This window comes from Lissotriton helveticus, chromosome 5_1 (genome assembly GCF_964261635.1).
Source record: "Lissotriton helveticus chromosome 5_1, aLisHel1.1, whole genome shotgun sequence".
NCBI classification, from domain to species: domain Eukaryota; kingdom Metazoa; phylum Chordata; class Amphibia; order Caudata; family Salamandridae; genus Lissotriton; species Lissotriton helveticus.
Window position 1 is genome coordinate 1,880,021,462 of NC_136065.1, and position 14,591 is coordinate 1,880,036,052.

Sequence of the window (14,591 nt, forward strand, 5' to 3'; positions counted from 1 at the left end):
AAAATTGGACTAAGCCCTATACTCCGCCCTCCTGCCAATCTCACTCCGCCTTGACCAATTGGTTGGTAACACCCTGAGTACTCCATCTGATCAAGGTCCCTCTTGGACCCATGTTAAAATTTACACCAAGGTTCCACAAAAAGCCAAAGATCATGACTACAATGTCAATCCGCGGGCCCCTTCGCCACAGCCTTTCCCCTCCAATCCCACCTCATACCAATACAGACACTGATACAGACTCCTCCCAGGAGTCACGCCCGCGTAAGCGCGCCAAGAAGGGCAAACACTATCTTTCCCCCATTACTCCCTCACCCTTCCTTTGTCCCTTCTAGTATAGTCCATCCTGAATCTTCTGAGTGGTCCCCAGCCCCGGCGGAATATATGCAAACCAATCTGCGTAAAAACTTCGACAAGGAATTTAGATCCCGACTTAGATCAGAATGCCCCCATCCAGATCTTCTAAACAAACCTTTCTCAAGAAATACCAAAAAGATCCCAAGAAGGGTATGGCTAGATCTCTGAGAGCCTGCCAAGATAAGTTACTCGATGTCTCTGATCCACTGGCAAAGATACTGGAATTGTCTCTGCAGGCGCAAGAAACGGGTGCAGCTATCCACCTGGAAGTCCTAGCTGGATGGACTCAAAAAGCAATTTGCCTCCTTGGCAATGCGAACTGCACCCTTTCTTCTGAGAGATGCAAGTCAGTCCTATTGAGGATTGACCCGCAACTGGCGGAACTGGCCTCAGCCGAGCCAGGTCCATTAGCAGAAGGTCAACTCTTAGCCGAGCGGTTTGTGAAAGACATTGCAAAATTCGTAAACACCTTCACATCCCTGGACAAATCTCAGTTCTTCCTCAAAAAAGTACTTCATTCCCTCTCTGGTTGGGCTGGTCGTGGCAGAGGACGTTCGACTGGCCGCTATAACCAGCAAAGTCCTCAACGTTGCCTCGTCCCCAGATGCAGAGGCTATCAGGAACCAAATCAGGCCGGATTCTGCAACACAAGATCACAGGGTTTCCAAGGCCATTACAACAGAGGAATCAATCGAGGTTTCAGAAACAATGATGTCCAATCTTCAGGTACCAATTCTGTTTCTTCCTTTGATTCCCTTGGGGGGCAGATTGACGAATTTTGTACACAACTGGGCAAAGATCACTTCAGATACATGGATCATGAACACTGTTCAGGGTTATCAAATAGAGTTGGTCTGTGTTCCTTTCCAACAGGCTCCTCCTCCTCTCTATTTTTCCCTACAAGAGCAGTCTTTTATAGACTCTGAACTAGAACTTTTGACAACGCAGTCTATTGCTGCAGGACCCTTCATGCTGGAAGGCTTTTGCAGCAACGTCTTCTTGATGCAAAAGAAGGGAGGAGGCCAGAGGTTAGTATTAAATCTCAGAGAATTCAACCCTTTTGTAATTTACCGACATTTCAAGATGGAAAGTATCCATCTTTGAAGGGATCTGTTGTTAGAAAACAACTAGATGGTACGCTTAGACCTAAACGATGCCTACCTGACAGTTCCAGTTTCCCCCAGCATCAACGATACCTGCAGTTTCAATGGAAAGGACAGTGGTTCCGATACCAATCCTTCCCCTTCCGCCGCTCATCAGCTCATTGGGTATTCACCAAGTGGTTGAAACCGGTGGTGACTCGTCTTCGAGAGATGGTGGGTTCACATGATCATCTACCTAGACAAGACAACATGCTTCTGTTGGCACAGGATCAGAGTCAACTGATCACACATCTACAAAGAACTTTGTCTCTTCTACAGAAATTGGCCTATGTAATAAATACCCAAAAATCCATTACAATCCTCTTCCAAAAGTTGGACTTCCTGGGTTTTCAGATCAACTCAGTAACGGCTCAATTGCTGCTCCTTCCAACCAAGATCAAATCCATCAAGAGGGAAATCCGATCAACATTGACGAGACAGATGGTCTCTTTGAAGTCCCTGGCGAGGATTGTTGACCTTCTGGCCTCCTTGATTCAGGTGATATTCCCTGGTCCTCACCACTACAGAGCGTTGCATCGCCTCAAGATTCATTATCTTCAATGAAAGTTCAGTTACGATCACTTGATTGCTCTGTCACCTGAAGATCAAGAGGAACTGCAATGGTGGTTAACACATATGGAGGCTTGGAATGGCAAGGCCATTTTCGGAGGGTCTCCAGATGTAGTTATCGTATTAGAATTGTGTGTGTATAAAAAACAATCCTAACAAACAGAAGGGAAGGGTAATTGCAAAAAGAAACTTACAGATTTATTTTGATAAAAAATTCTATTCTTTTTAATAGATTTTCATGTTAAAAACAAACATTATACACATCCAAGTTACACCAAATCGACACACAAAAACAAATTATACAAAATTAATAAAATATTATCATATAATGTTAAAAAAGGCAAAAAGTGGCAATCAATACTTTCGACGCGCGTTTCGGCGTTCTGAAAAAACGCCTTCCTCAGGAGCCACAAATATATCTGAAATACATAATTAATAAACATAAAAATGCACACACTAACATTTAATAAAAGAATCTATTTCAATTAACAATAAAACATCATATAAGGTATGATTAATACGACAAATTTACAGCAATCTTTCTATGCAACACTCCTTCCCTACTTGCTATAGCAATATGGTATTTGCTAGACAAGTTACAAAACTAATATTTATATATTTGAGCAGTTGTTTGATAGTCAAACTAAAGTCATTAGGAACCCAATAGAGAATGGCCATCCCAGATTAAAAAAGTATTGGGGCGATTGTATCAAAGAGGTAAAGATCAAAATCATTCAGTCACTAGGTAACGATGACCACTTTATACGCCCTATAGTGTACCATAGGCAATTATATAGTACAGGGAGGACATCGTATTAGAAGCCAGTTACTGGGTTGGGGCGTAAGATGTGGAGATTTCGATACCGGCGGACGCTGTTCAGCAGAAGAACTAGAGTTGTTGGTTGGCTCGTTTGCCATCAAGTCGATCTCCCCAATAAAGAGCAATTGGTGCATCCTTCTCCGGATAGACAGTGTGTCAACAGTGAAGTAAATAAATCGCCTAGGGGGTACGAGAGCTCGTCTATTAGCCAACATCAGTCGAAAGTTTTGGCTTTTCCGCCTAGCACAGAAGATCACGATATTGGCGGAATACATCCCCGGAAAAGACGATCTAGTGGCAGACTGGAATTCAGGTTCCTGACAGTCTTCAGCGACTGGAAAGTCCATCCTGTTTTGTTTCAAGAGATCATGACTATTCGAGGCCCATGTCGGATGGATCTGTTTGCCTCTCGTCTCAACACCCAACTTCCCCGCTTCTACAGCTGGAGACCGGATCCGATGGCGATGGGAACAGATGCTTTTCTTCATCCTTGGGGACCTCTGGGGAATTACGCCTTTCCTCCCTTTGCATTGATCTTGAGAGTGGCTGCCCAGGTCCATCGTAATCAGCATCATTGGTGTTAGTCACACCTCTGTGGAAGACACAATCGTGGTTTCCGACTCTCTTGGAGTTGTCGGTGGACCTGCCCATTCAACTTCCTGTATTTCCGCAGTTACTCCTGGACCCAGTGGGATCCCCTCATCCATTGGTCCTCCAAGAGCAACTGACACTTATGGTTTGATTGCCCTCGGGAGACCCAAACAAATTGAAGGCCTTTCATTGGCGGCTGCCGAGTTTATACAACAGGCTTGGGCTCCTTCCACTCATAAAACATATTCTGGCATGGAAGCGCTGAATGGGTTGGTGCCTTCAATGGACGGTGGATCCCATGGGATCAGATTTGAAAGAGATTTTAAACTTTTTGTCAGAGTGGTCAGAATCAGGATTATCCTGCCTTTCCTCACAATGATAAACTATGTGTGGTGAAATGTTAAAAAAGTTACAACTTACGTACCTTATCTCACAGAACCGAACCTTTAGGACCATTGTTATTGTTAATTCAGAAACCTTTCCGCTCTGTATCGGCAGCTACTTTGGCTCATTGGGTCCGATGGGTTATGGCTGAAGCTGGTATAGATGTATCTGTGTATGGAGCTCACTCTGCTAGAGGCGCTATGGCCTCTTAGGCCTTCTTATGGGATCCAGATTATAGGATATTCTTAAGGCTGCGGATTGGTCATCCGCTTCAATGTTTAAGATATTTTATTACAAACCAATTGTGCACGTTTCTTCTGTGGTAGTTGGTCAGCTTTGAACCAGCATAATCTGAGCCTCCGGTGCTGCCATACAATACAAATATTTCCAGCATTTGCGACAAGAATTCTAGATTCTATTAAGGACACAAAGGTGAAGATTATCCCACCCGTTGGGACAGGTAAGAGTTGTATTTCAACTATCATGATGTCATATGTTGTATTTCAACGTGTTTTTTCTTCCCTCCCTTGAATACCAAACTTCTGTAGTTCTATGGTTTTCAAACTTCTTTTTGATTTCAGGAACGGATTCCAAACAGAGCTGAATATGGCATACTTTCTGGCTGCACTCTCTGCGCTGTTTATGGATAAAGTTGTCTTTTCCGAGACCCGTTATTTGGAATTTCTTTCCGTTGAGAGTTGGAACTGTATCCTGTTTTGAATTGCATTAAGGAAAAGACTGCATGTTGCAAAGAAAGAGGCAGTAAGATGGTGTCTCGCTATTTTGTAAGACTCTGGACTGTTCGGATTGGTTAATGTAGGAGGAGTGGTTCAAAGCCTCATGGGATTTGTAGTGTTTAATGTTTTTTACTGTTTTCTCATTGGCTGCTGTTAATGAGTAGTAAAGATTGAGAAGCATAATCCTTGCCACCATGTCCATAATAGAATCTAAAATTCTAGTAGCGAATGCTGGAAAATGTTGTATTCATGTTTGTCTTCAAAATTCTGCAAGCTTTATTTATTGTGCAGCGCATTTACAGTTGAGTCAGTTTTACCTTCTGCTGTGAGCTGGATGTTATGCTGCTGTGGACTCCGTTATATTTGGATGTACTGAATTAAATACGTTGTTGGAGTTCTTTCTTCAAGTTTAAAGGGAATACATTTTTCTACAAATTCCTTCACCATATTTTGGCGATGTTTGGAGGCTGAAACAGAGGTCACGGCTCCCCATGCTACTTATCTGCTGGTCTTCAGCATCTTGGAGGAGTGATCCTGCCACTCTACCGTTTTGATGTGTTTTGGGCAACCTTTCCTTTGCTATTTGCTCGCGCTTCCTTTCTGGAGCACTCTAACAGCGTGTGTGGATCATTGGCTGCTGATATTTCTCCCTGGTACCTCAACTGTTCTGTCTGTATCCAGTGTTCTCCTGCAAAACCTTTCCTGAAGCACTGTATTCCTGCTGTGGTGTTTACGCTGGCAGTCATTGGTCACTCTTTGTATTTCATGGATTTAAGCATCGGTGACAGGCACACCTTTGTGAGTATTTCTGACCGTCGCATGTTCTGCTTCACACTTCTTGCCTGACCAGTGAGCGGTGACAAGCACACCTTGTTTATTGAAAGTAATTTTGCTGGGAGTTTAAGCACTCCAGTTTATCAGCAAACTTTTGCTTCTTTATTTTCTTAGTGCGTGTGACTTATTAAGGCTTCTTCTTCTTCTCTTCGCCAAATGATTTGGCTCAATTAAAGTTTATTCTTTGAGCGTCCTGACAAACCCCCTATGAAATAGGCGCTCTGGCTCAGACCTTTTGAGAATTATTTACTTGCGGTTGGTGCTGATGAGTACATTCCCAAACGCAAAGCAGCCATTCTTTTCAGTCATTTAGGTCGTGAAGGTCAACGCGTTTTTGATAACTTACCCAGAATACTAGCACCCACTGATGAGGAAAATGAATGGGATGTTTTTCTTCAAGCCAAAGCATGCCTACAGAAGAAATTTAGTGATGAACCAAGCATAATTCTTGAAGTTCGTGAAGAGGAGACAAGTTGTTGATGAATGTATGGAAAATGATATCTCGGCACTAAGATGTTTAGCTACTAACTGCAATTTTGGAGCTTCTTTAGATGTTTATTTGCGCAATAAGTTCGTTTATGGATGTTGTTCCAAGAAAAATCAGGAGAAATTTTTATGTTACAGGGATCTCTCTTTAAATGCAGTATTAATGGTCGCTGAGAGTATTGATCCCTCCATGGAATCTTCTTGTGTCATGGGTCAGGAAGCAATTCCTGCTCCTTTGGCAGAGCATGCTGTAGAAGATTCCATTCATGTTAATGTGGTGAAATCAAGGATAAATATGGGAAATCGGGGAGTAAATCAATTGCTTACTGTTACAGATGTGGATCTGAGTCTAACATGGGTAATTTCCCTCAATGCCCTGCAATTGGCAAGCGTTGTGTAAAGTGCATGAAACATGGTCATTTTCATGGTGTGTATAGAATGGGGTAAAGTCAAACCAGAGTCAGTAGTAACTTTAGATAGTGAAAGACTGGAATTATCCAACCTAGTGCTCAGTCTTGACGTATTACAAGCTTCTGATGCAGAAATTAAGGATTCCATTTGTCAAGTGTCCATAGGGGAAACTAAACTTAGATATAATCTGTGACACTGGGGCCCCTATCACGATCATATCTGACCTCTTTTTCAATTCCAATTGGAGAGACTGTGTACTATTACAAATTCCTGATGTGCAACCCAAAGCGTATGGGGATCAAGACATCCAGATGTTAGGATTTTTCAATAACTGTATAACTTGTATTGGTAGCCCTGTTGTTACAAACATTTATGTTGCAAGAAAAGGCAGGTCTATTGTCGGTTGAAAGGATTTAGCAAAGCTTGGAATTTATTTAGTTCCTGGAGGTGATCCACCAGTCAGAGTGTTTGACATACCTTTGGCATGTGTTCAGTCAGTCAGTCAAATACTTTTATTCGATAAGTTAATATCATAAAAAGACATAGTACGATACAAACAATTAATTATGCACAGAAACATCATAGACAAAGAAGTTCATTGTGCTAGTGTGAATATTATACATTATAAATATGTCTTAAAAATTAGATAAAAAGAAATAAGAGCTCATGCTCGATAAAATCATGAAGTAAAAAACAGTGAGCAATCTAGTTCTTAAAATATCAACAGAAATAGGTATAGCCTTGCCAATCTTGTTCCTAATCCGAGTGGCAGCAACTAGAAAACTAGCAACATGGAATATTATTCTTGGGGAATTTAATTGTTGTGGGTACAGGAGGGCTAGCCTAACCTGAAACAAAACCCACCTCCCTCAGAATAGGGCACAAGAATTTCTTTCGGATTTCTCGATAATATTCACAGAACATAATAAAATGTAATGTGTCCTGAATAGAGAAATCATCACATTGGCAAGGCTCAGCCCGTTCTGGGGAGTACCAGTTTTTAAAACAACCAAGGGAAAAATGAATCAAATTAAAATGAAATCTTGTTAGAAGGTGCCGATGAAAAGGGTGATTCACTATTGTGAGGTACGGTTCAGGGGCAGGGGAGCTAATTAGGGCGTAGTTTGTTCTAACTGTTGGTTTCATCAGCTCTACCTCCTCCCGCTCTAAAGAGAGTAAATTCATCTATTAACCAAGAATGTATGGCATTATGGAGCAAAACATTTGCAGAGGTCTTCAGCAGTTATTAGGGTTGTGTGAAGAATTATGTTCATTCCATTGTGTTAAAGAGAAACTTCATACCTGTGTTTCCAAAGCCCGTCCTGTCCCTTTGAACATCAGAGATGAACTCACAGCCCTTCTTGATCAGATGTTTTCTGAAGGTGTAATTGAAAAGGCTGAAGCTTCTGAATGGGTTAGTCCCATAGTTATTGTGTGAAAAAAGAACAAAATCATTAGGCTCTGTGCTGACTAGCGCAGTCTAAATGGCTGCATTGTGGTTGAGAGTAATCTGTTACCAAGAATTCATAATTGATTAGCCAACATTGGTGATGCTCGCCATTTTTCTCTACTTGATTTGAAGTCAGCGTATCACCAAATTCCTTTGGAAACTGATTCCCAGCTATTTACCAACGCTGTTGCTCCCTTTGGGGCATACAAGTTTACCAGATTACCGTTTTGCCTGGCTTCTGCTGCCAGTGTTTTTCAGAGGTTGATGGACACTATTCTGTTTGGCTTGGTTGGAGTGTGATGTTCTTAGTTTTGCAAAGACACTCGCTGAGCATGATGTAATTCTTAATGAAGTACTATGCAAATTTAGTGAGTATGGCATTACCTTAAGATCTGACAAATGTCAGTTCAATGCTCAAAGGTTTGACTACTTAGGTCATTCTATCAGCTGTGAAGGCATTTCGCCCAAGCTGTCCCTTATCAAGGCTATTGAGGATGCTCCAATTCTTAGCAATAAAGATTTGCTTAGGTCGTTCTAGGCCTTAGCGAATATTATTCCAGGTTTGTAGAGGGCTATGCTTATGCTGTTCAACATCTTAGGGTTCTTTTGAAGAAAGAGTTTACATTTATATGGGATGATTGTTTTCAATCTGCATTTGAGTCTGTGAAAAAGTTAATTACCTCTGCAGGCCCCTTTTCAAGCTGATAAAGAGTGCATTGTAACAGTTGATGCGAGTCAGGTTGGGTTGGGTGCTGTACTGAGGTGATGTACTGACTCAGGTTATTCAGGAAAAGGAACGCACTCAGGCTTTTGCTTCACGTTCCCTCTCATTAGCTGAATCTTGCAACAGCATTGGCTTGTTCCTGGGCAGTGAAGAAATTCAAAATGTTTTTGTGGGGGGCACGTTTCACTATGTTTACAGATCACAAGCCTTTGCTACACTTATTGAATGGTAACGGTACTGGCAAAGCCTCTTCTTGTTTAGTGAGACTGTTGTCAATGTTGCAGGAACACAATTTTACCGTGAAGTACATTCCAGGTGGTAAAAACATAAGAGCTGATTGTCATTCTAGATTACCCATTCAGGATGATTGAAAGTAAATAGTGAAGAATGTGTCATTGCCCTTGTAGAAGATGTTGTTTCTAGTGCTGGTTTCAGTTCACATGAGAAATGGTTACGAACTTCTTCTTTGGATCCTGTTTTGATTAAAGTGTCTAATTTCATGGAAAAAGGTTGGCCTTGGGAGCACTGTGTTAAATCTTCCCTACGTATGTTAAAGAATGTGTATATTTTTGGAGGAACAGCAGATTAAACACATTACCACTGCTTTGAGTAGAGCGCATGAATCACTTTCTCAAGGAAGGTATTCAGACTGGTAAACAGTCAAAATATCGAGTAAAAAATATCGAATGGACATAATATCGAGTTTAAAATATAGAATGGACAAAATATCGAATGGACAGAATATAGACATCAAAAATATCGTTTTTAAGGTAAGTAATGTAATATCGAATGTTAAAAATATAGAAAGTTAAAATATCGAAGTATATAATATAGGTTATTAAAATTATCGAATTTTCAATAATATCGAATTTTTTATAGTGTTTTTTATGTTATTATATGTTAATATATGTGTGAAAAGTGTGTATTTATGTTATAAATTATTTTAATTAATGAATTTTGTTTTTTTAATTTTTGCGTAATTTAATTCTGTAGCGGGTTGTGGGTTTATAGGGGAATAGGGTGGGAAGTAATTTAATTATAATTAATTAAATATGTAAATGTATTTATTGGTATTCATTTTTAATGAATTGTTAATTAATTTATATTTGGTAATTAATAAAATTTTAATTGGCAATTAATTTTATTTAATTGAATAATTACTAATTATGTTAATTTTACTAATTTATTTTCTGTAGCGGGTTGTGGGTTTATAGGGGAATTGGGTGGGAAGTAATTTATTTATAATTAATTAAATATGTAAAAATATTTATTGGTATTTTTTTAGAATTAATTGTTAATTAATTTTTTATGGGTAAGTAATAAAATGTTAATTGCCAATTAATTTTATTTAATTGATTAATTGCTAATTATGTTAATTTTACTAAATTATTTTCTGTAGCGGGTTGTGGGTTTATAGGGGAATAGGGTGGGAAGTAATTTATTTATAATGAATTAAATAATTCAATTTATTTAATTGTATTTAATTTGAATTAATTGTTAATTAAATTTTAATTGTTAATTAATTGTTAATTTGTAATTAATTTGTATTAATAGGTAAGTAATTGTAATAATTATTTTAATTTGTAATTTTAATTGATTAATTATTATATTATATTAAATTGGTAATTACTTTTAATTAATTTTTTATAGATATTAATGTATATTTTTTTAAATAATATATGAAGTATTTACTTTCCCTACTGTTGCACTCTCTGGAGTGGTAATAGTAATTTTTACCCCTACGCTATCCAACACTTTCCCTACAGTTACACTCTTTGGAGTGGGAATAGTAATTTTAACCCCTACGCTATCCAATGCTTTCCCTACTGTTGCACTCTTTGGAGTGAGAATAGTAATTTTAACCCCTATGCTATCCAACACTTTCCCTACTGTTGCACTCTTTGGAGTGGGAATAGTAATTTTTACCCCTACGCTATCCAACGCTTTCCCTACTGTTGCACTCACTGGAGTGGGAATAGTAATTTTTACCCCTACGCTATCCAACGCTTTCCCTACTGTTGCACCCACTGGAGTGGGAATAGTAAGTTTTTACCTCTACGCTATCCAACGCTTTCCTTACTGTTGCACTCACTGGAGTGGGAATAGTAATTTTTACCCCTACGCTATACAACGCTTTCCCTACTGTTGCACCCACTGGAGTGGGAATAGTAATTTTTACCTCTACGCTATCCAACGCTTTCCCTACTGTTGCACTCTTTGGAGTGGGAATAGTAATTTTAACCCATACGCTATCCAACGCTTTCCCTACTGTTGCACTCTTTGGAGTGCGAATAGTAATTTTTACTCCTACACTATCCAACGCTTTCCCTACTGTTGCACTCTTTGGAGTTGGAATAGTAATTTTTACCCCTACGCTATCCAACGCTTTCCCTACTGTTGCACCCGCTGGAGTGGGAATAGTAATTTTTACCCCTACACTATCCAATGCTTTCCCTACTGTTGCACTCACTGGAGTGGGAATAGTAATTTGTACCCCTACGCTATCCAACGCTTTCCCTACTGTTGCACTCTTTGGAGTGGGAATAGTAATTTTTACCCCTAAGCTATCCAACGCTTTCCCTACTGTTGCACCCACTGCAGTGGGAATAGTAATTTTGACCTCTACGCTATCCAACGCTTTCCTTACTGTTGCACTCACTGGAGTGGGAATAGTAATTTGTACCCCTACGCTATCCAACACTTTCCCTACTGTTGCACCCACTGGAGTGGGAATAGTAATTTTTACCTCTACGCTATCCAACGCTTTCCCTACTGTTGCACTCTTTGGAGTGGGAATAGTAATTTTAACCCCTACGCTATCCAACGCTTTCCCTACTGTTGCACTCTTTGGAGTGGGAATAGTAATTTTTACCCCTACGCTATCCAACGCTTTCCCTACTGTTGCACTCACTGGAGTGGGAATAGTAATTTTTACCCCTACGATATCCAACGCTTTCTCTACTGTTGCACTCACTGGAGTGGGAATAGTAATTTTTACCCCTACGCTATCCAACGCTTTCCCTACTGTTGCACTCACTGGAGTGGGAATAGTAATTTTTACCCCTACGCTATCCAACGCTTTCCCTACTGTTGCACTCTTTGGAGTGGGAATAGTAATTTTTACCCCTACGCTATCCAACGCTTTTTCTACTGTTGAACTCTTTGGAGTCGGAATAGTAATTTTTACCGCTACGCTATCCAACGCTTTCCCTACTGTTGCACTCATTGGAGTGGGAATAGTAATTTTAACACTCTTGCTATGCTACGGTAATAATATTGTATATATTTTTAATAATATTATGTTAATATATATATATGTTTTAATAAATAAAATTGTATTATTTTTTCATAACTTAAATTAATTATTTAATAATTTTAAGGTTATTTAAGTATTTTTAAGTATATTTTAGTTATTTAACTTTAATATTTTTTTAATTTTACATTAATTTTGATAAATTCGATATTTTTACAAAGTACATATTCTTAAACAATATTTTTGATTCGATATTTTTGTACTTACCTATTTGTAGATAGGACTTCGATATTTTTGTAGTCGATATTTTAAATGCCTATATTTTTGTAGTCGATATTATGTCAGTGATCCATTCAGACTGCCTTGACTATGGGTTATGATGCTAATGAATGTGTAATTAAACAAATGCGGTCTTATTTGCTCACCCCTCATAGCACCGCTGGAGTTTCGCCTTTTCTTCTTTAGAGGAAGAGGTTACCCCGATGCTCATTTTGTCCTGTTTGGGTCAGGACATTGAATAAGCAGAAGACTAGCACGTTGTTGGAGGGTGTGGTTGATCGTGTTGCTAAAAAGCAGTTGCAGTATAAACTTTCTTTTGAATCTAAGCATAAGGCAAGCCCTTGAGAATTATTAGTAGGTGATTTCATTTTGGTGAGAATTCCCAATAGACTTAAGAAGGGTGAGTCTAGGGGCGAGAGAACATGGCGACTGCGCGATAAGCAGCCGCTTGCACCCGGAGCTCCCGTTCCCGCTGTTTGTTTTCAAAACCCTCTCAAACCTCCCGGGCCCCCCTCACCCTGTTTCTTTCGGGCTTCTTCCCTGCATCCGCTGCCGCTGATACCGACACCGACGTTTGACTGGGGATGTGTCACGGAGAAACGGCTCGGTACTCTATCATTTTGTCCTGCTGGTTCGAGGCTGCCCTGGAACTCCAGAGGGGCTGCAGAGCAGTTGCTCGCGGGCACCTCCGGGTGAGCAGCGACAGATACAGCATCAGCGGCTTTCTCCTTTTGAAGGGCGACTAGAAAGGGCAGCAGGAGCTACCTTACAAGGGATTAGCAAACTCCGTATCGACATTAGAGTTAGGTACAACGGCAGCGTCGGAGAAGGATTCTGACAATCAGCAACTACAGGCTGTCTCTGTTTCTGAGATCCAAGTCCTCCAAAAGGATCAGCTTTGTCCTCTACTCCAGGTGAGGTCGCAATCTACTACTGTTCCTAAGGGGAGGTATCAAGAAACATAAAAAGAGGGCAGGAGCTTGTTTGGGGTCCACTAAATCATAACCAAAAAACCCCTCTAATAAGCATTCTTTGGTTCACCAAGGCTCGGACAATGACTTATTTGAGAAACTCAACACACCACTCACATCTCCTGCTCCGACTAGTAGTTCAACCTTTCCGGCCTATCAGGTTAAAGGCAGATGCATCAAACCTAGAAGCTCCAAAAGTAACCCCCCCAACACTAAAGTTAGGGTTACCCCATCACTACGCTCATACAGTAGGGTGCAGCCGGAGGTCCTCGAGATCGTAAACGAGGGTGAAGCCCTCAGGAAAAGTCCAAATACTTTAAAAGCACCATTGCCATTATTGGCACCTGTAATTGAAAAAACCATGGAGCCTGATATCGACCTGATCTCCCAGCAGGGTAACCCGGTCACAAGTCCGGAGCCCACATTGGCTACTATCAGTCCTACTAGCCCTGTTCAGGGGTGTGGAATTTAATGAAATATGTACTTGTCCATGGGACAAGTAGCTTCATAAATCTACATGTCCTGTAACAAAATCCACTTGTCCCTTTAGTGCCATGTAGAGCGCCGTCAAATAATGGCTGCAATCTCTTTATAGAAGAGCTCTGATAATAGCCTCTCTGGTTATGTCAGGCTAATACCATAGAAGGATTTGAATTTTGGAGTTTTTCACCAGCTCTTCTCCAATCTTTTCCCATACTGGGAAATGTGGGCAATTTACCCCTGACAATGGCAGAAGAAGTTTCTTCCAGGGCTGGGAAAAATGTGGTTGGAGAAAAAGTGAACTTGTAAACACTCAACAGATTTCCGCTGGGGCATATTCATATTTGCTCATGCTAAGAAGCAATACACAAATATTTTCTAGGACTTTGGTTTCCTGGCCTACTTAAGGAAATTCATGTGAATTCAAAACGTAAATCTGCATTAATACAAGGACATATATCATGGGTGCACTTTGGTGACTCTAACATTTGAGCCCCTAATTACATCTGAGTTAACCAAGACATTTTGTTTTTAATAAAATGCTATCTCTTCCTATCTGTGAGCTGGATTCATTGTGTCACAGCATTCTACTCTTTTACAAAGTAGTTTTGTTCAGTGCCAGGAATTTCTATGGCAATGTGGCCTTTATGAGACCAAATACTAGCGGTCTAGTAAGAACGCGCTGGCATACAGCACCACGCCTACCTGATAACCTCAAGGTAGAGAAAGGAGCATAGTGTAGGCCAAGTTAGTAACCAGAAAATTAAAATACCCCCCACGTTGATCCAAAGTTCTTATGACACCAAGCAAGCAAAAAAAAGTCATTGGAATCGTCGACAGAATAGCTCTCTTGTCTCTTCCATCTAAGCATCTATCCATTCATCCTTTCACTTACTGATACCTAGCATTTCACCTTTACATTGGCACCCATTCATTCTTTTATCCATTAGCTTGTCACCAATCTGTTCATCCATCTGTTCATCCGTCAGTCCATCCGCTCATCCATATCCAAACCTACCCATCCATCTCCAAACCTATCCATTTCAACCATCCATCCATTCTTTCGCGTATCCATACACCCTCCCTTTCACTCATCTATCCACCC